The sequence below is a fragment of the Rattus norvegicus genome, chromosome 2, assembly GCF_036323735.1.
Source record: "Rattus norvegicus strain BN/NHsdMcwi chromosome 2, GRCr8, whole genome shotgun sequence".
Taxonomy (NCBI): Eukaryota; Metazoa; Chordata; class Mammalia; order Rodentia; family Muridae; genus Rattus; species Rattus norvegicus.
In genome coordinates, this window is record NC_086020.1 from 169762038 (window position 1) to 169787500 (window position 25463).

The window sequence follows — 25463 nt, forward strand, 5'->3', positions numbered from 1 at the left end:
TCCCTGCATGCCTTGGATGAAGCCTACTTGGTCATGGTGGATGATTGTTTTGATGTGCTCTTGGATTCGGTTTGCCAGAATTTTATTGAGTATTTTTGCGTCGATATTCATAAGGGAAATTGGTCTGAAGTTCTCTTTCTTTGTTGGGTCTTTGTGTGGTTTAGGTATAAGAGTAATTGTGGCTTCGTAGAAGGTATTCGGTAGTGATCCATCTGTTTCAATTTTGTGGAATAGTTTGGATAATATTGGTATGAGGTGTTCTATGAAGGTCTGATAGAATTCTGCACTAAACCCGTCTGGACCTGAGCTCTTTTTGGTTGGGAGACATTTAATGACTGCTTCTATTTCCTTAGGAGTTATGGGGTTGTTTAACTGGTTTATCTGTTCCTGATTTAACTTCGGTATCTGGTATCTGTCTAGGAAATTGTCCATTTCCTGAAGATTTTCAAGTTTTGTTGAATATAGGTTTTTATAGTAAGATCTGATGATTTTTTGAATTTCCTCTGAATCTGTTGTTATGTCTCCCTTTTCATTTCTGATTTTGTTAATTTGGACGCACTCTCTGTGTCCTCTCGTTAGTCTGGCTAAGGGTTTATCTATCTTGTTGATTTTCTCAAAGAACCAACTTTTGGTTCTGTTGATTCTTTCTATGGTCCTTTTTGTTTCTACTTGGTTGATTTCTGCTCTGAGTTTGATTATTTCCTGCCTTCTACTCCTCCTGGGTGTATTTGCTTCTTTTTGTTCTAGAGCTTTTAGGTGTGCTGTCAAGCTGCTGACATATGCTCTTTCCTGTTTCCTTCTGCAGGCACTCAGCGCTATGAGTTTTCCTCTTAGCACAGCTTTCATTGTGTCCCATAAGTTTGGGTATGTTGTACCTTCATTTTCATTAAATTCTAAAAAGTTTTTAATTTCTTTCTTTATTTCTTCCTTGACGAGGTTATCATTGAGTAGAGCATTGTTCAATTTCTAAGTATATGTCGGCATTCTTCCTTGATTGTTATTGAAGACCAGTTTTAGGCCGTGGTGGTCCGATTGCACGCATGGGATTATTTCTATCTTTCTGTACCTGTTGAGGCTCGTTTTTTGACCAATTATATGGTCAATTTTGGAGAAAGTACCATGAGGAGCTGAGAAGAAGGTATATCCTTTTGCTTTAGGATAGAATGTTCTATAAATATCCGTTAAGTCCATTTGGCTCATGACTTCTCTTAGTCTGTCTACGTCTCTGTTTAATTTCTGTTTCCATGATCTGTCCATTGATGAGAGTGGGGTGTTGAAATCTCCCACTATTATTGTGTGAGGTGCAATGTGTGTTTTGAGCTTTAGTAAGGTTTCTTTTACATATGTAGGTGCCCTTGTATTTGGGGCATAGATATTTAGGATTGAGAGTTCATCTTGGTGGATTTTTCCTTTGATGAATATGAAGTGTCCTTCCTTATCTTTTTGGATGACTTTTAGTTGAAAATTGATTTTACTTGGTATTAGAATGGCTACTCCAGCTTGCTTCTTCTGACCATTTGCTTGGAAAATTGTTTTCCAGCCTTTCACTCTGAGGTAATGTCTGTCTTTGTCTCTGAGGTGTGTTTCCTGTAGGCAGCAGAATGCAGGGTCCTCATTGCGTATCCAGTTTGTTAATCTATGTCTTTTTATTGGGGAGTTGAGGCCATTGATGTTGAGAGATATTAAGGAATAGTGATTATTGCTTCCCGTTATATTCATATTTGGATGTGAGGTTATGTTTGTGTGCTTTCATTCTCTTTGTTTTGTTGCCAAGACGATTAGTTTCTTGCTTCTTCTAGGTTATAGCTTGCCTCTTTATGTTGGGCTTTACCATTTATTATCCTTTGTAGTGCTGGATTTGTAGAAAGATATTGTGTAAATTTGGTTTTGTCATGGAATATCTTGGTTTCTCCATCTATGTTAATTGAGAGTTTTGCAGGATACAGTAACCTGGGCTGGCATTTGTGTTCTCTTAGGGTCTGTGTGACATCAGTCCAGGATCTTCTGGCCTTCATAGTTTCTGGCGAGAAGTCTGGTGTGATTCTGATAGGTCTGCCTTTATATGTTACTTGACCTTTTTCCCTTACTGCTTTTAATATTCTTTTTTTATTTTGTGCGTTTGGTGTTTTGACTATTATGTGACGGGAGGTGTTTCTTTTCTGGTCCAATCTATTTGGAGTTCTGTAGGCTTCTTGTATGCCTATGGGTATCTCTTTTTTTAGGTTAGGGAAGTTTTCTTCTATGATTTTGTTGAAGATACTTACTGGTCCTTTGAGCTGGGAGTCTTCACTCTCTTCTATACCTATTATCCTTAGGTTTGATCTTCTCATTGAGTCCTGGATTTCCTGTATGTTTTGGACCAGTAGCTTTTTCTGCTTTACATTATCTTTGACAGTTGAGTCAATGATTTCTATGGAATCTTCTGCTCCTGAGATTCTCTCTTCCATCTCTTGTATTCTGTTGGTGAAGCTTGTATCTACAGCTCCTTGTCTCTTCTTTTGGTTTTCTATATCCAGGGTTGTTTCCATGTGTTCTTTCTTGATTGCTTCTATTTCCATTTTTAATTCCTTCAACTGTTTGATTGTGTTTTCCTGGAATTCTTTCAGGGATTTTTGCGATTCTTTCAGGGATTTTTGCGATTCCTCTCTGTAGGCTTCTACTTGTTTATTAATGTTTTCCTGTGTTTCCCTAAGGGAGTTCTTCACGTCTTTCTTGAAGTCCTCCAGCATCATGATCAAATATGATTTTGAAACTAGATCTTGCTTTTCTGGTGTGTTTGGATATTCCATGTTTATTTTGGTGGGAGAATTGGGCTCCGATGATGCCATGTAGTCTTTTTATATTGCACCATAAATTTAAGTGTAATTATTTAAAACATAAAGGTACTTGAAGAAAATGTAAAAGAAATACTTTGTGGTCATGCATGAGGGAAACATGATCATTCTCTGGAAGATGGTACTAAGTTACTGAAAGGATAGGCACACAGCTAGACAGGAGCAACACATCCACCAGCAAGAGTTGACTCTTGAATATACAACACATTACAGCTCAGTAAGAAAACTGGTGATTCCCGTTAACAAATGGGCAAGCACCTGATCTACATTTCACTCAGAAGAGCCATTAATACAAAATAAACAACTTTCTCATAATAAACCAGGAAAAATACACTAAACTGCCTAAAATTCGTGTGTGTGTGTGTGTGTGTGTGTGTGTGTGTGTGTATGTGTCTGTGTGTCTAGGTGTGCTTGTGTATGTATCTAAGTGTTAATGGTGATCAAACTCAGGAACTCATAAATGATCTACCACAGGCATAACTTGGCGTCTTTTTTCTTATTTTTAGCTTGCATCTCACTAAGTTATCACTTGAAGTCACTTAGCAACCCACGCAGGCCTTGAGGTGGCCATCTTCTGGGTCAGCCTCCTCTTCAGCTGGGATCATATACCCATGCCACCAAATATAGATGCAGTTTGAAAATATTAACGGTTTTTACAATGTGGAATAAATAACATATCCATATGCTGCTGCTGGGCAAATGGTACAGGAACATAAGTTTGGCATTTTCATAAAAATTTAAACTCTCTACGACACGATGTATTTTTTTCAATTTTGCATGTTTATTCAAGAGGACTATGAATGTATATTCAAATATAGATTTATATGTAAATGCTCATATTGGCTTTATTTGTGGCTTTTGGCTGAGCCGTCTCTCCAGCCCTCCAGCTTTATTTGTAAGAATGAAAACTTGAAAGTACTTCTGAGGCCCATCCCTGAGTAACTGCATAAAAGAAACACCGTGAAGCCACACATGAATGGGACACCACTCCAAGGATGCACCTGAGGCTGAATAGACACATTTCAAAATCATTAATGTGATCACTGGCATACTAGAGGACAAACTGTAAAATTGGTTTTATGTAAAACATGGAAACTAAAACAAATGCAAAAACATAAGGCAGAATTCTAGCTGCCTGAGACAGAGGCAAGGGGAAGGATGAATTGAGAAATTACCCAAGAAAATGGTCAAGGTTCTGGAAGGGTCTGTTATCAAGATTTTAGCCACTGCTTCACAGGTATACCTAGACATCCGTGCAATTTGTTGTACATATATTCTGTATTATGATTCTATTTATAACAATAACAATTCCCAGAACTCAAGAACTCAAAGGAATATGTGATCGCCGGGTAACAGGCTGCTTCCTGGCTCCCGCTCCTCATGGCAACCTCCTGCCCCTGATCAAGGCAACATAGAAGAGCTGGCATGTGAGTGGGCTCTGCAGGCTCAAGTCTCTCATGCTGGACACAAGTAGCAGAATGGTGAAAACTATTTTCCTTGCAACACACTGATCTAAAATGCTTTCTGTAGCGACCTTTCCTCTGAGTCCAGGAAGCTTTCCAGACTCTATGACACACAATGACATCGTCGTTCTAACAGCGTTTATTGCCGTGTTGAATTTTCTTCCCTAGGCCTAGTGTATGCATTAGAGATTAGCACAGTTCATCCTCAGAGGATCCACACACATGTCCAATTAGCAATAATCGCGCCTCAGATAAACCTCATTGGCTATGATACTGCCACTGAGCAAAACTGCCACACACATGTCCAAATTGACACACTTCAGAATCATTACCACCATGCACAGGAGAGGATAAGCTGTAAAATTGTTTTTATGTAAAATATGCATACTACAATAGTAGTTCTGATCTCCTTGCTTCTGTTTTTACATTCTTTAATCCCCTAATAGTCATTAACTAATGCTTATCATTATCTATTTAATTAACACGAATATTTTGTAATCCTGAATCTTTCTTGTAGTTACCTGTAGACACAAGAGGCAACTATACATTGTTTTGGGGAATTTTCAGATCATTTTAACATTTCCAAATTTAAGATTTCTCACTTAAAACAGTATCTTCATGTTTAATATTTATATGGATTTAAAGGAAATCTATTTCTTATAACGAAGGTTGTAGTTATGACTTAGAAAGAGGAGGCTGAAAATACCCTTAATCTAAAGCCCTAGTACTTCTATCTGCCATGACTGGTAGCTTCATAACACTTTAAATTCCTATGAGACAGCAATGGAATAATCAATTTAGCTCCTTGGTACTGAGAAATGGATCACATTGCCATGAAAATCTATAATTTTCAACACATTTACGGTTTCCATTGGGCTAGCATGTTACACGGCAAAGCTGCATCACATCAGGCAAGTGGGAAGGTTCAGAGAGCCTGGCAGAGTTTAGGGTACCGAGATCGTCATGGATCACACTGTATAGCGGCTTTTGGAAATTAGCATATCTTGAGCATCACCAGAAGTGTGTGAAACTATGATGTATGATAGTACACACTAACATGCTTTTTTCATGCATGTGTCAGGATAATGGTTTATTTTTCGTATCTTCCCAAGAAATGATCTTTATTTGTTCAGTAAATAAAAGCATACAGTTTTTTATTTCAAATAATCATATAACGTGATTGTGGATTCTTTTAACCAACTTTATAGTAACTATTTAGAAGTTGTATGTTCTAAGTTTACATTTCAGTAACTTTGTAGGCTATCATGTGAGTTAAGTGTCACAGTAACTCAGTGTGTCTGAATACAGCATTTTCACACACGGAGGCTCTCCACTTTATAGCAGACTTTTCCCCAAAGCCCAAAGAGTCCATTACCCAACCCATTCTTCTGGACCTGTCTTTGATGGCATCTCTACCCATGCTTCCCTTAGAATTTCCCATCGGTCCCGTCTCTCATACATTCTTCCATTATTACCTAGTCAGTCATCCCCAGATCTCACCCACACTTGTCAGTGAGCCAGCCACCATTACATTCTAGGGAATCGAATTTCAGAAATTTAGAACAAAACCATGGACCACACCCTTAAGGCAAAGGTTGCATGTGGACACTTTGGCCACACAGATTCAGCTCGGTGTATGCCATGACAGGCTGTGATGGTGACGTCAGAAGCTTGCACTGAAACTTTCCTGTCACATTGGAGGTCTCTTTCTGAAAGCATGCATAATTGAAGGGGCTCGAGACCCCATATGTACAACAACGCCAAGCAACCAGAGCTTCCAGGGACTAAGCCACTACCTAAAGACTATGGGCTCTGACCTTATAGGTAGCAATGAATATCCTAGTAAGAGCACCAGTGGAAGGGGAAGCCCTGGGTCCTGCTAAGACTGAACCCCCAGTGAACTAGACTGTTGGGGGGAGGGCGACAATGGGGGGAGGGTTGGGAGGGGAACACCCATAAGGAAGGGGAGCGGGGAGGAGTATGTTTGCCCGGAAACCAGGAAAGGGAATAACACTCGAAATGTATATAAGAAATAGTCAAGTTAATAAAAAAAAAAAAGAAAGCATGCATAGTGGAGCTTATATGCTTATATAATACAAGTAGGAAACAGGGGAGTGGAGAAATCAAGAGAGAAGTTTTCAGGATAAAATATTGTCAGTGGGTCAAATACAGAGATATAGAAAGAAAGAAAGAAGAATGTGATTAAAGCCCACAGCTTAGGAAATTGGCTAATTGATCTGAAGCAAGAGGAAGAACAAGGCAAGATGGCAGGGACAGCAGCGTGGCCCTTATGTTATCAGCTTGAACTTTTGATCAATTTTTAATCTCATTTAAAATGGTGCCAAATGCCTGGCATACGACAGAACATGTTGAGATTTGTGTTCCCTGAACCAAGTGTCATTTATCAAGGAGGGTTCATGCAGCTATAGCCATACAGAATTTACTGTGTAAAACTTGACGGAGGAACAACTGCTTATAATTTCTACTATGAAATAAAACACCTTGCATGATAATCATAGAAGTACCTAATCTGGCTTATTCTGGTTTGTGATAATTAAACCTTTGAAAGGCTGATAAGGAAAAATGTCCTAGCCATTCCCAGTAATGAAGACATTTGAAGGTAGCACCAAAATGAAGCTACTCTCCTCACTACCTTGCATGTGTGCACGCATCATGTTCCCAGCCAACCCTGTCTGCACCTGCCTTTCATACCTATGCCCCACATGCTGGATTCTTCATGTGTTTTCATTCATTAACTTTCCTTTAATTTTAACAGACTTTGCCCACATGCCATGGTTTTGATGGAAGTCAGCTGGCAATTGCTCCAAGGCTAGCAAAGCAGTTCTGGATAAAATTTTTCCTGTGGAAGCCTAGAGGCACATTCGTAAAAGACAGCATATACCCAAAGGCTAAAGGTAGGACTAGGAGGGCAGAAACTGGGTGAAGAAGAGGACCCCCATGTATGGACTTATTCTCGGCCATGCCTACGAGTGAGCTGAAGGTGGTAAGAGATTGAAGTCAAATGGAACCTTATGATGGAGGAGGATGGAGAAAGGAAGATTTGGGGACTTCAGTTAAGATGATTTGCTTTTCAAGTAAGATGCAAACTCGATCAGGAAATGCCACTACTCTCTCCCAAACACTACAGAATGTTTAACATAAGGCAGCGCATCTAGGGCATAAGAATTACTCTAAAGCCACTCACTAGAGAAAGACTCAAAAATAGACACTGTGTCACATTCAATTACTACTTGGTGTCCAAGTGAGCAAGGAAGGGTGCCACCTCTAATTAGCAAATCTTACAAGACATTTTTAAATGTCTTAAAGAATCCTGCTCTGTGTCAATCACATTTACAAACATATACAGCCAATCCGGTGTAAAAAGGTCTTGTTTTAAGTTATACTGGAATGTCCTAGCACTTGAGAAGCAGAGGCTTGAGTTCAAGCCAGCTTGGGTTACAGAGTGAATTGGAGGCTAGCATGGTCAGCTTAGTGAGGCACTGTCTCCAATGAGAACAGAACCAAGGGGACATTGTGTAGGTAGATTTAAATGTCCTCATCTCTGGTGCTGATCTCTTTACTGCTTCTATCCAAACCTCCTCCCGTACTGCATGTACAACCTTCTCCATGGTTTACACAGTCAGATTCTTTTATGAAGTTTCATGATAACAAGTGCACAGCTTCAGAGATTACCTTTGCCAAGGAAATACTGAAATTCCTTGTTCAGTGCTGTATGAACCCAATACTATAATCCCATTGGTTGACAGGGAAACATTTTAAGAGACTTCTCAGATTCTTGAAATCATTAATACTCAAATTAGTACATGCTTGTTATTTTGACTCTATGTACCTACATATCGAATGATAACATTAATTTCTAAACTGAACAGAGCAAGAGATAGAAATTATTATGTTATAATAGAATCTATAATAACACATTGCCATAGGTATTATAGAAAAATTAAGGTTTGTTTATTTTTGGAATTTTCTACTTAATACTTTCAGAAATCAGAACTACAGAAATCAAAACCACAGGTAAGAAGACTACTGTAATATATATTTAACTGCTTCTAAGGAAGCATTTCTGAGGCTGCAGTTTGTGACTGGTGACTGAGACTAAGCAGCTAGCAATTTCTGTGTCTGGGTGAGTGTGTGAATGTGTGTGTGTGTGTGTGTGTGTATGTGAGTGTGTGAATGTGTGTGTGTGAATGTGTGCATGTGAGTGTGTGTGAATGTGTGTATGAGTGTGTGTATGAATGTGTGTGTGAATGTGTGAGTGTGTGAATGTGTGTTAATGTGTGTTAATGTGTGTGTGAGTGTGTGTGAATGTGTGTGTGAGTGTGTGTGTGTATGAATGTGTGTGTGTGAATGTGTGTGTGAATGTGTGCATGTGAATGTGTGTGTGAATGTGTGTGTGAGTGTGTGTGTGTATGAATGTGTGTGTGAATGTGTGAGTGTGTGAATGTGTTTGTGAATGTGTGTGTTAATGTGTGTGAGTGTGTGTGTGTGAATGTGTGTGTGAATGTGTGTGTGTATTTAGATTAGAAAAATAAACATCCTTAACACAATCATGCAGAATTCAAGTCGAGGTTTTTTACTATTTTGAAGACACACAACATCCAGCAAGGCTTGACTGTTTGCCTCCCCACCACTTAGTCTCAGCACAATGGTATTTGTACTTAGGGATCTTTGGAGTCCTTCATGAATGAAAACATTGCAGTCTATGACTATTTCTTACAATATGGTAGGAGGACAGAAACAGCATGTTAAGATACTAGACAATATTATGATTAATTCCAAAAATAAATGTAGAATTGTGAAGACTAGAGTTGATTTAAGAATGTGTAGTCGAAACTGATATGTGCACCTTAACACCACCCCCAACTTTAAACAAGCATAGCACAGTTCAACATTACCTAATGAAGAAATGCTCTGCCTAGCATCCTGTTCTTGTGCTCTAACCCCTTCTTATCTTGAGTGCCTTGCACAAAAGGACTCTGAGATAATCTCGTGGCTCCAGCAGACCAAATCACAGACGCATTTTACTGTGTGCTTATGAGACATTCAGCATTTCTCCTAAGTGTGCACAAAATGGGGACTCAAGCTAACATCCCCCACCCAAATCATCCTAATGGGGCAAAGACAAATTCAAATATCATTATAATATAGTAAGGGAGCATACAGGGAAAGTACAGGGTGTTGTGAGAATGTGTCCAAGACATTCAATGCAGAACTGGGCAACAGGAAAGCTGAATCTGTGAAGCCCAAGTCAGTGTGGCTCTTCCAGTATTAGAGCAAGAAGAAGGGTAAACACCAGAACAGAGGAAGCAGAAATGCTCTCTCCTAAGGAAAAGATTCCACCAGGCAGCGATACAAAGCTGTAGCTTTTCTAAAGACTGAGGCATGAGCTAGGGCTAGGCCAGTTCAGTAAGACCTTGTCTCAAAAGAAAATGAGTTGTGATTTGCAAAATGCCTGTGCTACTCCCCCGGCCCAATACTTTGATCATGCCCATTCGCCTACTCCCTGTAGTGCCTCTTGCCCAGGCCTCTGCCTGGCACACATTCCCTAGAACTCTAAAATATAAGCCCTGTGGGTCCTGTGGAACCCAATCCCCTGGCCTTGTCCTGGATTGTCCTTGGAACTCATTCCTCAGTTTTTCCACTGCAGAGCTGTCTCCCATCTCAGTTCTTTAGAACCCATTAAAACTGCCACACACGTATCAAGCTACTCGTTATGGGCTGACATGTATAATTTGGAGACTATTTCTTGCTTTTGCTAGCTGCCATGTGCAGAGTTTAAATTCCTTCCAATCAAGGCCTGTGTCATCAATGTGGTTGTGTCTCCCCAGTGACAAGCATAATCTGTAATAAACTTTATTGAGCGAGGAACAAAAGAGCGGCTGGTCCTCTAAGAAGGGCACCATAAATTACAAAGCATGAAAATGAACCAAAGCTTTTAAAACTTACAATAACAAAGATTGTCTTTTGATTTCTGTTACAGATGACTAGATAAAGCAATAATGATGGCATTTTTATTAGATGTGAGAAAAGTGTTCTGCCTTTAAGGAGACAAAGAAGGTCAAATGGTACTATGTCCTCAGACAGTCTGTGTGACTCGACTTGGAGCCACATCTTGTTAATATTGAGACAAAAGGTAGAATAAGAAATATATTATTTGGGTTATACGATGTGATAAAACCTTCTAAGTGAATTTAAGTCTAAAGAAGAGTGAAAAAATTGCACTACAGAGTACTAACAGGATTTGTGGGTAAGATAATGAAATTGTCCATTTATTTGATACATTGATAATGAAATTGCTAATGTGTTTTTAAAAAATACAATGGTGGTGCATTTGGGTGGGGCAAGTGTGGTCATAACACCCTGGAAGCTGAGGCAGGGGCATCATGAGTTCTAGGTCATTAGTTCTGATACAGCTTACTATATCAGAAGATCATGTCTCCATATAGGAACCGGGAGAAGGGAGGAAGAAGAAAAACAGGGAGGAAACAAATACAAAGTTGCTACTTTGTATGAGAATGAGAAATCCAGCCAGTGCCTTGACTTTCAAAATTGTTTGTTGCTGACTCTGACCCAGAGAGCTCAACAGTAACACCAGACATGATTCCAGAACGATTCTTGAAAACATATTATTTAAGTGTGAAATGTGACATGCTGTTTACAGGTCATTATAGTTTAACCCAGTGTTATTGTTTTTGCTTTTTTATAAAGATAGTTATTACCAACTCTGCCAAAAGTGGAAAAAGATTCCAGCCATGAATATGACCAGGTTTGACTGTCCTTGTAAACTTTTGGATCATTCAAAGAATACATACTCTAAAAAAAGAAAGGCAGCAGCCTTAGTAAACTGCAAGACTGTCTTTCTTGTAAGAGGATCAATTCACTGATGACCCTGAAACAGAAAGAAAGATCAAGGATCATGTTAATGGTCCTTCCTACTCTTAATTCTATAGTTACTTGGATAAACTATATACTGACAAAATCTGTTACTGCCTTTATGGAGAGAACTGTTTAATCTATGTCATCAAATTGGAATTCAAAGAGACCCTGACATTTCTTTTGACCTACCAAAGAAAAACCCATTCAAATGATCCTTACAATAATTTGACAAAAGTGACCTCAATCTTTCTAATGTTAATTAGTAAATATGCTTACCAACTAAGAGTAAAGTTAAATATATTTGTGCTAAGTAGCTAAGTATGTGTTTTAATTCTTAAACTAAACCAGGTATACTAGCAACCCACCTCTAACACAAGCCCTAGGTATTTCGAAGAGGAACATTGAAAGTTCAAGGTCATAGGGAGTCCAAATCAGGCAGTCAGACATACAATCGAGGAAAAGTAAGGTATTTATAAAAGAATATGCAAAAGAGATGTGGGAGAATCAGCAGTATAGTAAGAATGTGAAATAAAAATGAGAGAGAGAACAAAGTAAAGAAGAGAGAAAAGAGGAAAGGAAAGGGAAGGAAAGAGAAATGGAGACAGAGACACATGGACTTACAATACAGCATCCTGTGGAGATGAACCAGTCCACTGATAGCATTACCACAGTCTTCACTTGTGTGTGTGCTCAGCTGTGAGAACTACACTTACTGCAAAGCCAAAAGTTCATTCAAGGGAGAAATTTCTCTATAGCGAAGAGCCTCTCCACCAATCAATATGAATGAATGGAAATCACTGAATATTAACTCAGAAATTACACTATTACACATAAAGGAATTTTACTCAAAAGGCAAAAGTAAAGAAATACTAAAAGCTGTGCAATATGTCATTTCATGCAAGAAAACAGTCTTTATGTTCAAAACTGGCCTACCAAAGGAAGAGCAACTTAAAGGAGACTTACAGTAATTTTTCAAAAGTCACCTCAATTTTACTAACAAATTAGGAAATATCATCACTGAGAAAGACTGAGAGTTATCTGAATAGACTAAGAAAACTGGTAAAAATCTAAAACATGTACTGTGTATAGATAATAGGTACAGAGTAAATCAAGAAGAAAATCTAACTTCACAGCCTTGTCAACATTTAATAAAAAAAAAAAAAAAAACAGTGATACCCATTAAGTATCCATTCATCTAAAGGCAAAGAAAACAAGTCAGTTGGTGGTCAAGCAATAGAGTTACTCCTCTAGCTGCATCCACGGCAAGCAAGACTTTCAAACAGATTTCAAGAAAGTTGACAGTCTGTTGAGTCTTCTGGGAAAGATTTGAGAGTTGAGCAAAGTTGAAATTAGAATCTAATATGAGTCGGTAAAAATAGGAAACATTTAGAAAAGGAGAAGAATGGGAAAGAAAGACATCAAGTGGTTTTAAGCTAGGAAAGCTTTTGGGAAGACAAGCAGATTTGCTCAAAAAAAAAAAAAGGACTAAGGATCTCTTGAGGTTTTTTTAGTTGAGGCTTCAAGTGATGAGAACCACAGGAGACTGAACTTGATGGTCCTTTAAGAGAGTAGAAGAGGTTAAGGTCAAGGCTAAATATAGAGCAATCACATTAGTAGATACTGAGTGAAGCCCTGACCACAGAGGACGGCTGGAAAGCAGCGCGTAACGCCTCTGTTAGCCTGGATTATAAGGAAGAGGAAATGCTCAGAAGGTCAGTGCATGCTGACAGGGGAGATGGGTAACAAGTATGGTGGGTAAAGATACAATTGGTGACAGAAATGATCGACCAGGGGGTTCTGAACGTGCAGAATAACCTACATAAAAGCACAGAAGGGCACCAGCATGGTCATGCTCGGAACAATCCACCCAAGTGCTCCCAAAACAAGTACTGTGCTCTACATGATGTTCTTGAGAAACAACCGTAGGCATGAGACACAAAGTACCTTAACTCAGCACCAGCAAATTGCAGCTCATTAGACACCTACTGTGCGCCATGCAAGGTTTTGTGACTTCGATGATATAGAGCTGAGATTGCCCAGAGATGCAGATACTGAAACAGACATCTTCAGTGTTGTGGAGTGAAATGGAAAGGTTACAAAGCTAAGGTGGCCACAGGGAGAAAGTGGGAGTTTCCCCCCCTGCTTATCAACCATCATCTCTTGTTGACTTTTTGCTAATCCTTGCTATGTAGGTGTAGTTGGTAAGAGGGTCAGAGCCAAGTTCCATTTTATAGAAAGAAAAGTCCATTTTAACAAAAGATTAATACTAGATGGAAAGCATGCTTGGCTAGGGAGCTTAGTAACCACAGGCACAGGCTAGGGGAAGTACAAGCCTGCTGACCTAGACTAACAGAATATATATATCCAAAATATTCTGAAGAAAAATAAAAGAATAAGAGAGCTCATGAGATGGCTCAGTAGGTAAAAGTTCTTGAAACAACAGCCAACGTTGTGAGTTTGATACCAGGACTCACATAGCAGGAGATAACCAGGTATCTGAAAGTTATCCTCTGGCTTCCACATGCCTGTCATGGTATGAACACACCCATACACTCACATGCCTATGGACATGCACACACCCACAAAATAGATAAGTTGAAAACAGAAATTGTAAAGAAAATGAGGAATCAGGTAGGATACAGGATGGACAAGAAAGCATCCCAGCCTCCACTAAATTGAATGATTCAAAATTGTAGGTTCAACAAAAGAGCTCAGGGTGGCTAAAAGCTCTTGTGGCATGGTAAGAGGATGACAGCTAATGAAACTGCTGTTCAGATATTCAACAGAGACTGGACCTAGACAGCCTGGAAGAACAATCGTGGTCATAATGGATGTCTACAATAAGAGACAATACCTTCTACAAATGTGCAGAAACATAATAAGTAGGATGCCTGAGGAAAGTCTCTTGGGCAAACATCTCTAATCAAGTGGCACAAAAATAGTTCCCTAAAAGTTGGACCTCCTCCCACAGCAAAGGAAAACAATTTCCCTGTGCATCTGACACTGAAAGTAATTCTAAAACATCATTTACCACAATTCCCCTGTCTCCATCAATAACAGATTTTGGCTAGTTTTCTCCAAATATTACTCTACATTTCTATTTCCTATCACTTAAGGAGACTCATTCTTAAAGCTAATTTGGTGTTTATTCCTTGAAGACTCACTAGAGACTTGGGGGGGGGTGCTAATTTAATCATATTAAACTAACTTGTAGACAAAAATCAATATTCACCCCTACCCCAGACACACACTAACTAGTGCCAGCAAATTGAAATAAGAGAATTCATGTTTCTTTCATGGTTTCTGACTCAATCCAGTGTTCCATGGTTTCAATTGTTCAATAAAAGAGGTTTCTTAAGTCTGAAAATATCTATGACAAATTATTGAAATTTTAATCCTCTAAGTATTCTACTGATCCATTACTCATAACAGTATGATTTAGTGTCATCACTTAAGCTTGTAGTGAAGTCTACACATTAAAACAACTTTTCAGAATGTCTTGAAACAAGATTTCCTAATAAGCCATAGTTATGAGACGCCAGCACTAAGTCCTGTGAATTATTTCCCATTGCTGGATATAAATCATAACTCCATATTTCCTTCCTCATGCTCAAATGGCAGAAGATAATCATGTATTTTACCTGAATGCGTACAATGGGTTCTTTATGAGGCTGTTTTTGTGTCATGAATTATGTGACACCATAGCAAGCAAAACTGCTTTACATTTCAGTGAGAAAAATTTATTTTTATTTTCTGTCACAAACTAGGAAGATCTTACTGTGCAAGGAGAAACAAAAAAGTACCCATGGACACAGCCCACAGTGCTATTAAGTAAATGCTACAGAACTAAACTTGCAAGTGATACATTTAATACTTTACTTATGAACCCATTTCCTATAATTTTTATTAGTATTTAGTCTACAAAGCAGGAGATCTCATTGTGACTTTTCATGTATGTGTACTTGTATACCATATATTGTTCTGAGTTGCCCCCTGCCCTCCCCATCTTGTGGGTCTCCTCTTTCCCCACAAGAGGAGGTTTGTAGTTTCTCCGTGTGTTTGCCCATCTTAAAGATCCAGTTGTCCTTCTTTGTCTCCACCCCTCCTCTCTCTGGCTCCTTCCCTCCCTTCTCACAATCCTTTCACACATATGCATTTCCAAGTCTAGACCACATATGAGAATGTCTGTTGTCTGCCTTATGGATGTACACTTCCATTCATTTCAATGAAGATGTCGGAATTCTACTCCACTCTCCAGAGGAACAAATGTGTAACTATCCATCATGCACACCCCCCTCATGGTCTTTATCCACTCACTTGTTGCTAGGCACTAGACTGGCTCCATATCTTGGCTTCTGGGTCTAGTACTTATCCCTGCAGTGGGCTGACACAAACTCTTTCCTGTAAATACCTGACGGAGTTCAGCTCCATCATGTGGTAGTTCTTTTTGTAGATATTGTGAGGAACCGCCGTCCTGACTTCCACAGTAGCTTCCCACGTTTACATTTCGCCAGGTAGTGTATACAGATTCCTCCCCCTCCCCCGCCTCAGCAGCTCTTGAAATAATTAACTATTGTAGCACTACTCTTCAAGTCTTCTGCTAGTCTGTGTCCACACACTTCGTGTACAGAGGCTAAGGTTTGGACCAGAAAATGTTCGGCTCACGGGTCTTCACTTCGGTCGTTATTTTGCTACGGGGTTCTAAATGTCTCGATACTGCAGCGGAATTTGTTCCGTCTCCCTGAAAGTGCAACAGCTCAAATATTTGGGAATAGTTTCTAAGACTACAAGACTCCTCCAATAAATCCATGGGCCAGGCCATTTAATAACTGACCAAAAGCAAAATCCTAGAGTCGCTTCGGAACTCTAGACAGTTTCATATTATCATCCTTTGCCGGCTTTGATTACTGCCACCCTGCTTTAATAGAGTACCTGACCTGATCCTTCCTGAAGGGGAAAACATTCCAGTCTAAAAACAACAGATTGTTCTTTCGTTATAAACAAAAACTCAAAACTGCTTATCGTTAAGTGTCTCCAAGACCATGCAACAGAAAGGTGGACGCTGCCTCTACTAAGCCCGGTGCTTGTCCGAACATAGACAAGAATTATTTTGAGGCCGATGATCCTAAGTAACCATTATGAAAATTTAAATGAAGGTATTCTATTTTCCATTAAACCGAGCAAGATGTATGCAATCACTTCTGTGAGTGAGTTAGATAACCATTTGATTTACCTCAGAAGATGTAAGGGGCTTATTAAATGCAAAACGAAGGAACAACTGTGAATCTCCGAATGCAAAAGAAAGGCGCAGGAAACCCATGCTCTGGAATCATGTGACCATACTCTGATGCAGCCTCTCACACAAAAGTCACTTAGAGACAACACTGAGGACCCAGGACAAAGTTGTGAAGCCTGGTCACTGCCTTCCAATGCATCATACTAATTACAAGAGAAAGGAAGCTAAGGAGCAATCAGTCTCACGCAACCTGGTGTGCAGTCACACTTTGCTGAGGTCCCAGCAGCCGCTGGAACTTTGCAGTTTGCATACTCTGGGGCTTTGAGCGGCTTATCCATGGTGGGGAGAGGAAAGCCCACATGGGGCCACAAGCTGGACTCTCTAGGCGTCCTGCATTGGTGCGAGGGAGGGAGGCAACCCAGCTGCTCAGGGCTGGAGGCCCAGCGTGGGAGACAGTCGCCCACGCCTTGCATGCCCCCACTGAGGGCCCACAGTGACAAGCCAGAGCTGCTCTTGCCAACCGCGATCCCTCCCGGGAGTCCCTTCCTTGCTTCTCTCCAGCGTGGGAAAAGTGATATTGCTTCCCAAGCATGAACAAGATCCCGGGAGGGTGTGGGAAAGGATTTAACCCAGACTCGGCAGAGGGCCACATGCCCCGGCAGCCCGGGCCAGCGAGGGCACCGCTATCACTTACTCAGAGGCTTCCAGACCTGGGGACAGCGGTTCCCGACCTCCTGGAGCTGCCAAGAACACCCCGCAGAGAACAACCCCACTGGATCACAGAGGAAGGGCGGCGGCGCTGGCATGGACCGAGAGGTGACGCTGGAGTCGCACCTGTCGGTCCGGAGCGGATTCACCCAGGGCAGTCAAGGCCACGCCGCGCACACCCTGGTCAACCAGAGCCAGGGGCGCGGCTGAACCCACGGAACATTCCCAGAGCCGGTTCCCACCATGCTGCAAACAGCCACTTCTCGCCTTTGTTTTTCCCTGCCATGACCCAAAGAATTCTTGCCTGTCTCTTCTCTACCACACAGGACCTCTTTCCACGTCTCCGTGCCATGCATGCCTTACCCCCTTCTCCAGTCCCCGAACAGTAGAAAAGCAAGCAGCTGAGCAAACCCACCATGATGCGGTCACGGGAGGCCAGGGGCATCCGGGCGCAGGTGTCTTCGCTTCGAGGACTCCCCGGGCTGAGCACTGCTGCTCTTCGCCTTGGGGTCGAGCTGGCAGGCACTGGAGAAGGACCGCCTGGAAGGCTGTGTGTGAGAACCCCGCTGCTCCGAGTCCCTCCCACTCCTCCCAGGCTCAGCTCCTGAGAACGGAGTCCTGCTCCCCGCCCAATCGCTGTCCTCCAAACCACCAAAGCCAGACACACACACAGCAGGGAAGGGGACAAGGAAGAGAAAACAAAGGAGAGACTCTAGGAAAAGTTGGCACGTTAAAAACAAAAACCTTTTCTCTCGTACTAGCTGGTGCAGACCAACTGTAGCTTCCTTAATTTGAAACTCAAACCGTGGTGGGGAGGTTTTTCTCTCCTCCCTTGGCTTTGGTGGCCTGGCTTTTAGCTTTGAGGCTAATCTACTCTGTTCGAAGGTAATTTTGTGGTCACAGAAATATTATTTCTTTTGTGTAAGGTCTTGCTTCTATTTGGTTCACTACACTCAGCCCTATATGCTGTTAATACACGTGTGTGTGTGCATCTCTGTTCTTTTATTTTTTCCAAGTCATCCGTACACACACATATGTACATACACATTTATGTACACACACACACACACACACACACACACACACACACACACACACACTCCAGTTACTCCTGGTATCTTTTCAGTCCTTCAAGTTCAAGAAGTCTGAGGCAGAGTTCTTTTGACATGTCTACTTCCTGACTCATCATCGACTCTGGTCTCACTGAGGCTCCCCACATATGAAAACATGTTTCTTCCAATGTTGCCTACGACACAGGAAACAACCGTTAAGAATTGACCTAAAGGGGGTTGGGGATTTAGCTCAGTGGTAGAGCGCTTGCCTAGCAAGCTCAAGGCTCTGGGTTCGGTCCTCAGCTCCGGAAGAAAAGAAAAAAAGAAAAAGAAAAAAAAAAGAATCGACCTAAAGAACCGATGGAAGTAGGTAGAAACAGAATTAGTTAGAAATGCCAAGAAAGCCAGCTACAGGATCCAGGGAAACTTTGGTCTTAAGATCGAACAAAACCTCCTAGCTCCTTTGCTGGTTATAATTTGGGTTTTGTTGTTATTTTCTTGTCATTCATAAACTTCTCTTACTCCCAAATCAATTCATGAACTTCTCTCAGGTCAGTAGGGAAAAATAATCTATCCTCAGACCATGAACATAAGACCCAGAAGGAAACAAAAATGGGACTCATGGTGAAAAGGAGCCAGCCCTATCAGTTTTAAAGTAAAAAAACATATTCAGAGGAGGAGGGACATCACTGTGACAGATAAAATATTTCTGAAAGAGTGGTGTCAGTGTGGGATCTTGAAGATGCCTTTATTTTAGAAGAGGGGAATGTGGAAGGAACTGCTTATTGCCAGCAGAGGAAACTGAATAAAGGTCCACAGGCAGGTAGCAGGGTGGCAGTGTGGTGGCCAGGAGATAAGATGGGGTTCAAGGTGAGTAAAGTGCAGGAGGATGCAGAAGGCACCAGGTATTGTCTCTGCTGTGCTGTGGGTTCCTATAGAGACACCTGTGCTACCCTTCTACACTGGTGTTCCTGTTTCCCATGGTGCAGGACTAGGATTTTCTGTCAACTTTTTCTCTTTGGAGGCTTTCCCAGTAGTAAGGATTGTAAAGAGAGAAAGAGAAATGGAATTTACCGTGTGAGAGTATGTGTGGGTGTGTGTGGTGGGGGGGGGTGTGTGGCGTGCATGTCAGGGACTCTAACAACAGATAGGAACATAGAAACGTCATGGGTTAACATAAATGCTAACAAATACAGTGTTTCAGTGCAAAGTGAGCCTTCTATACCCTCCTGCCCCTTTGCAAAGATGTCAATAATTTAAGGAGACCCATAATAAGCAATAAGTACATAATTATGTATTTGTGAATATATTCAAATACTTCAAAAGTTCACAGTTTACACTGGCTATTGCAAAAGCAGAGAAGTTCATGGTGATGACCTTTGGCCTGGTTAAGTTTCTGCATTTTCCCCATAAGTGCTTAATAATGTAGCTTAATGAAAAAAAAATTAGAATTTAAACAAATAAAGGTTCATAGAAATCAAGCAGCGAATCTGTCCAGTCCCGGGTTTTTCTGAGAGGGGAAACTTTAGTTCTAATTTCATTCTTTGTAATGGATTTGTTTATATTATTTATATCTCCTGGCTTTAATTTTGATAGATCATACACATTTAAACACTCACCAACTTCTAATTTCCTGTACTTTTGGAAGTTTATGTCTTCAAAATATCCCCTAACGGGGTTCTGAATTTTATTCAACTCTGTTAGATGTACACTGATTTCATGCCTCATTTTGTGGATTTGTTTCTTCTTCCTCATTCTCAACAGATTGGCTAATGGCTTGTCAATCTCACTGTCTTTTACAAAAAACTCTTGTCTGGTTGATTTTGTGTGTTGTTCTTTAAGTCTCAGTTTCATTCCAAATTCTATTCCTATTTCCTCACCATCTATTATTTCTTGCCATCTACTGGGCTTGACACCAATTTCTTGTTGCTTTTCAAGAGCCTTGAGCTGTATCATTAAGTTGTTTATTTGAAATCCTCTCTCTCTCTCTCTCTCTCTCTCTCTCTCTCTCTCTCTCTCAGCATTAGTTCTCCTTCTAAGAACTATTGAGGTTCCCATCAGTTCTGCCTTGGCAGTGTTCTGCAGATTCTGTTAGGTTGTTGGTCCCTCATTTTCATTTTGCTCTAGGGTTTTTAAGTTTCCTCTCTGATCTCCTGAGTGACCCACTATTTATTTTAAAAATGTATCAAGTCTCCCAGGATTTCTGTGGTTTCTGTAGTTTCTCTTGTTGAACCACAAAATCCTATGAATGTGATTTCCTTTTCAAAATAAGAATAGAGTGAAAGGGAGCAGAGGATGCAGATGAAGTTTTACCACAATGCCTATATGGATCCCATATAATTGTAAGGATCCTTATAAAGAAAGGAGACAGGAAGATCTGGTTCCTACTCAGTCAGCTGGAGTGAAACTGTGGGGAAAGGGCTTCACATGTGGTTTCCAGCCTGGAGAATGGGAAGGAGCTTATCTGAAAGGGAAAAAGGAAGATTATTCCATTTTGGATTGTCCAGAAAGAAGTGATGTCCTCCTGCCACCTAATTTCAGTCTCATCAGTTGGCAACTCCATGCTTTGTAAAGCACTATTAGGAGTTATTTGTTATGACAACAGAGAGGAAATTCATGGAGTATTTTGATAGTATGGCAAGAGGGCAGTAATTGAACAAATATATGTCTTTGGAAGTAGGTAATAGTGGAGTCTGGACGAATTTTGTCTACTATAGCTTTTGAAAAAGTCTAGATCTTTGTCAATAATAGTTTCAAAAGAAGTACAAACATAAATATTGGTCATGATCTCAGGTAATAATCATGGTGGAATTAAAACCTGTCAGGTTGGAAAATACATAAATCATTATGAACAAACCGTGGATAAAAAGATAAAGGGAGAATTACTTGCGGATGGAAACAGCACTGGGTGAAGTGTTAAGGGAGACTTTCCGGGGGGAACACCCCACTACACAATGGTAAGAAGCCCAGACATTGGAACAGCATAGATGTGTGGCCATATGATGCTGCATGTTTAACAGATTTCTCAGCTGAGTCTGGAAGTTTTGTGCTTATTATCTCTTTCTTCGTGTTGAAGTGCATGAGAAAAGTGGGCTGAAGTGAGGACTGTTAAACAACATGGGACTAGAAAATTCAAAAAGTCCTGTCCGTGTGTGTGTGTGTGTGTGTGTGTGTGTGTGTGTGTGTGTGTGAAGAAAGAGACAGATGGACAGGGAGAAAGAGCGGGAAAGATAGACAGGTATGTGGGTTAGAGAGAGAGAGAGACAGAGAGAGACAGAGAGAGAGAGACAGAGAGAGAGAGAGAGAGAGACAGAGAGAGACAGAGACAGAGAGGCAGAGAGAGAGAGAGAATATGGAATATTTGTGTGTGATGTAAGCATATGCCCAGAGGCCAGAGGAGGACATCATCAGGTAGCTGTATTTGATGCTGTCTACTTTATTCCATTAAGATAAGGTCAGTGGTCAGCAATCTCCAGTGAGAGTCCTGTTCATGCTTTTATATGTGGGCTCTTGGAATTTGAACTCAGGTCTTCATGGTAGGTCTATAAGATATTCCTCATAAATAAAAGTTAACTAGTTTTTTTTTGTTTTTTTTTATTTTTGTTGTTGTTGTTGTTTTTCGGAGCTAGGGACCGAACCCAGGGCCTTGCGGTTGTTAGGCAAGCACTCTACCGCTGAGCCAAATCCCCAACAAGTTAACTAGTTTTAAAGCAAGAATTCAGCAAAGTAAACCCATGATGTCTATGAGAAAGAATAAAGAAAATCTATAAGTAAATATGTACAATTAGGGTCTTATTTTAAGTGGACTCCTCATTTCCTTGTTTTTCAATAATGCTTTCTCCCTCTAGCCTGGTCACTCTTACCCAAGCCTTACACACACACACACACACACACACACACACACACACTTGAGTCTTATCTCCACTCCAGTTTTATTTTAATGTATTCTTAATTATATTTATTTATTAAAATTTTATATTTTACCTGCACATACGTATGTGCACCACATGCAAGCGTGGTGTCCTCAGAGGTCAATAGAGCGCATTGAATCTCCTGGGATTGGAGTTACAGATAGTTGTGAGCCACTGTGTAGGCGTTGAGAATAAAACCTGGGTCCTCAGCTATCATAACAATCTTAAACACTGGTCCGTCTCTGCAGCACTTACTTATATTTATGGTGCTGCAGATCGATTGAAAGGTCTCACATACACAAAGCAAGACTCTACCACTGAATCATATGCTATGCTCTTTACTTTTCTACTTTGTAAATGAAAGATCAGTGCCAACTTCCAACATAGAGAGTAGCAAAATAATGAGCAAATGGTTCCTTTACTGTGGCTCAAACATTTTAATTGTCAAAAGAATTATGCCAGTTAATATTGTAGGATATTAATTACATGCAAGCACCATTGAAACCAAACAGTGTTTATAAATGCTGTGAATAGATTAATAGGAAAGATTTGTATTAAAATTTATCTCTAAAAAATCATAGTTATGACCTCACCTTTAAAAATAACTGAGATATAGAGATGTTAATTATGTTCTCCAAATCACACAGAGAGCAAGTGGGAAAATCAGGGCTCATACTCAAGTACTCTGAGGAAAATAAGCACACAGGCAAGTCATGTTAAAGAGTTCTTATAAAGTATCAGAATAAAAGTCCCCAGTCCGGCTTGATAAATCATGTTTCTAAGGTAGACACAAGGAAACTGCTTCTTGACAAACAAGGAAACTGCTTCTTGACAAACATCATAATTTTGATAGCCAACTTTCAAGACAGAAAATCAATCACATCAAGCATGTTCTTGGGCAGAGGCACACTGAGGACAGCTTTCTGTCCCAGGGCAGAATCACAATGACAGTATGCCCCATTATTTGAACTCAGCAATTCTTTGTTTGCTTTTTGTTTGAGTTACCAATTGATCAGTGAGGAACATCAATCAAAACATGATAGGCTGATAGTGATAGAATGGTTCAATGAATAAGATACACTTTGGATCCTCTTAAAGGTCATGTGTCAAAATCTGGTCCCCAGTGTGTACTGCTCAGAAGTCATAAGTAGAATTAGCATAATGCAAAGTGTCTACTTAGGTCACTCTGTGGGTGCCCTCCAAGGGTATAGTCAGAAACCCAACCTCTTTATTTTCCTCATACTTCCTGGCGATGAGGTAAACAGGGTTTTTTCTGCTACATTCTCCTACTATTAGAGACAGCCTTCATCTAAAACAACATGACCAACCAATTGTGGAATGTGGCTTCCAATCTGTGAGCCAAAAAGAGCAATTGCTTTAGTAGAATGTGGAGTAGGGGTAAGGTGGAGAGGGAGGGAAGGAGGGAGGAAAGAAGGGAAGGATACAAGGAGGGAAGGAGGGAGGGAGGGAGGGAGGGAGGGAGGGAGGGAGGGAGGGAGGGAGGGATGGAGGGAGGGAGGGAGGGAGAAAAGTAGTTTACCGAAGCAATTAGGCAAAGCATCCTAAGCATATGCAACAGACTGCTTGGAGAGTGCATGCTCAGGATATGATAGGTCACTCCAGTTTTTCAAATGTTGTAAAAGTTGCCATTCTAACTTCCTTTCTTGGAAAGACTTATTTTAAAAACTGTTGATTAAATACGTCTGTTTAGAGAGTTGAGTGCTCTTTATACCCTCTATTTCTGGACATCGGATGCATAATCAACCCCAAACTTCCTGAGACTGAGTCTCCAGAGAATCTTGTTAGTGGTAGAACTGGCTATTTGAGGAGGTTTTGAATAGCTGGATTGAAATAGAGTTGAAAGTCAGAGCTCTAAGCTGAAAATATAGCTCATTACTGGATTACTTATCTAGCATTTCTAAGTAAGGTCTTAGGATTGGTCCTAAATACTCTAAAAAGGAAAACAAAAGAATAATAAAAAAATTTACAGTATTAAGAGACTATCACTTTTCAGAAAGATACATCGCATTTTTTAGAAGAATACGTTTCCTGAAATTTGATAATCTTAAATATGAATGTCTCTTCAGGAGATTAAATCCAGGGCCTTACGCATTCCAGCCAAATGCCTTACCTATAGAGTTATATCCCCACTCTTTAAAACATTATTTTTACTATTTTTATTTCTGTGTTTGAACTTGGGTGGATGCCGGGAAATGTCCGTGTGTGAGGGCCTGTGGAGAACAGAAGTGGAGGCTTGATCCTCCCTTCCGGTTGGAGTTGCAGGTGGTTGTTAGCCGCATGAATGTGGGCCTTTCACTGGAAACTCTAAACTTTGTTAACCATTGAGTAATCCTATAGCCTTCCCCATTCTTTATTCTTTCACCTTTTTCAACGTCATTCTCTCATACATTACATCCCAACTGCAGTTTCTCCTCCCATTTGGCTCTCCCATTCCCTAACACTCTCTTTCCCTCCACCCACCACACCCCTTCCCTGGTCCACTCCTCCTCCATTTCCCTTGAGAAAGAACAGGCCTCCCAAGAATATCAATCAAAGTTGGCATATCATGTGGCAGGAAGACTAGGCACCCCCCCCCCACACACACACATTAAGACTGAAAGAGGAAACACAGTAGGAGAAAAAGGGTCCCACAAGAGTCAGAGAGAGTCCCTACTCCTCTCTTAGGAGTCTCACAAGAAAACCACCTTACACAACTCTGTAAGATACACGCAGAGGGCCCAGGTCAGACCCATGCAGGCTCTCTGGTTGGTGGTTAAATCTCTGTGAGCCCCTTGGAGGCCAGATGAGTTGATTCTATGGGTTTTCCCATGTTGTTTTTTGGCTACCTTTGTTCCTACAATCCTTCTTCAACCTCTCTTCCACAAGATTCTCTAAGCTTTGCCTAATGTTTGGCTGTGGTTCTCTGTATCTGTTTCTGTCAGTTCAGGATGAAGTCTCTCTGATGACAGTTGGGCTAGTCACCAATTTATAATTGTGGCAGAAAGCCATCAGGAATCATTTAGGAATTATTTCATTGACTCTTTTTACTTCAGTCATGCTTGGTTCTACCATAGTTCCCTGACCTGTCCAGTTTCTGTGTCCTGGCCCTCCAAGCACTCTGTGGCATGGGCTTTCAAACTGGAGCAGTCATTGCCTGATCACTCCACACATCCTGCACCACCATTACCTTAGCACATCTTAACAGCAGGACAGACTGTAGTTTGAAGGTTTTGTGACTGAGTTGGTGTCCTAGTCCCTCCACTGGACACCTCAACTGGTTAAAGGACATGACCTGTCAGGCTTTGCTTTTCACAATACTAGGAGTCTTAGCTAGGTTCCTCCTCATAGATTCCTCAGAGTTC

The 25463-nt window shown here is 40.7% G+C and overlaps 1 protein-coding gene and 1 pseudogene across 5 annotated transcripts in view; both read right to left on the reverse strand.

Annotated features, from left to right (window-relative positions):
- The window catches only part of Gucy1a1 (guanylate cyclase 1 soluble subunit alpha 1), a 63677-nt gene extending 45354 nt beyond the window's left edge, over window positions 1–18323 (reverse strand). For 2 of the 5 annotated variants that reach the window (XM_008761107.4, XM_006232518.5), the window contains exon 1: window positions 17554–18323. The gene's annotated coding sequence lies outside the window, so the exon portion shown is untranslated. Of the gene's footprint in view, window positions 1–17124; window positions 17261–17501 lie in introns of those variants that run through there. The other 3 variants (XM_063282313.1, XM_017591011.3, NM_017090.2) reach the window with 3 other exon arrangements.
- LOC134486013 (U4 spliceosomal RNA) lies at window positions 4520–4588 on the reverse strand (annotated as a pseudogene).
- Window positions 18324–25463: the final 7140 nt, after the last annotated feature.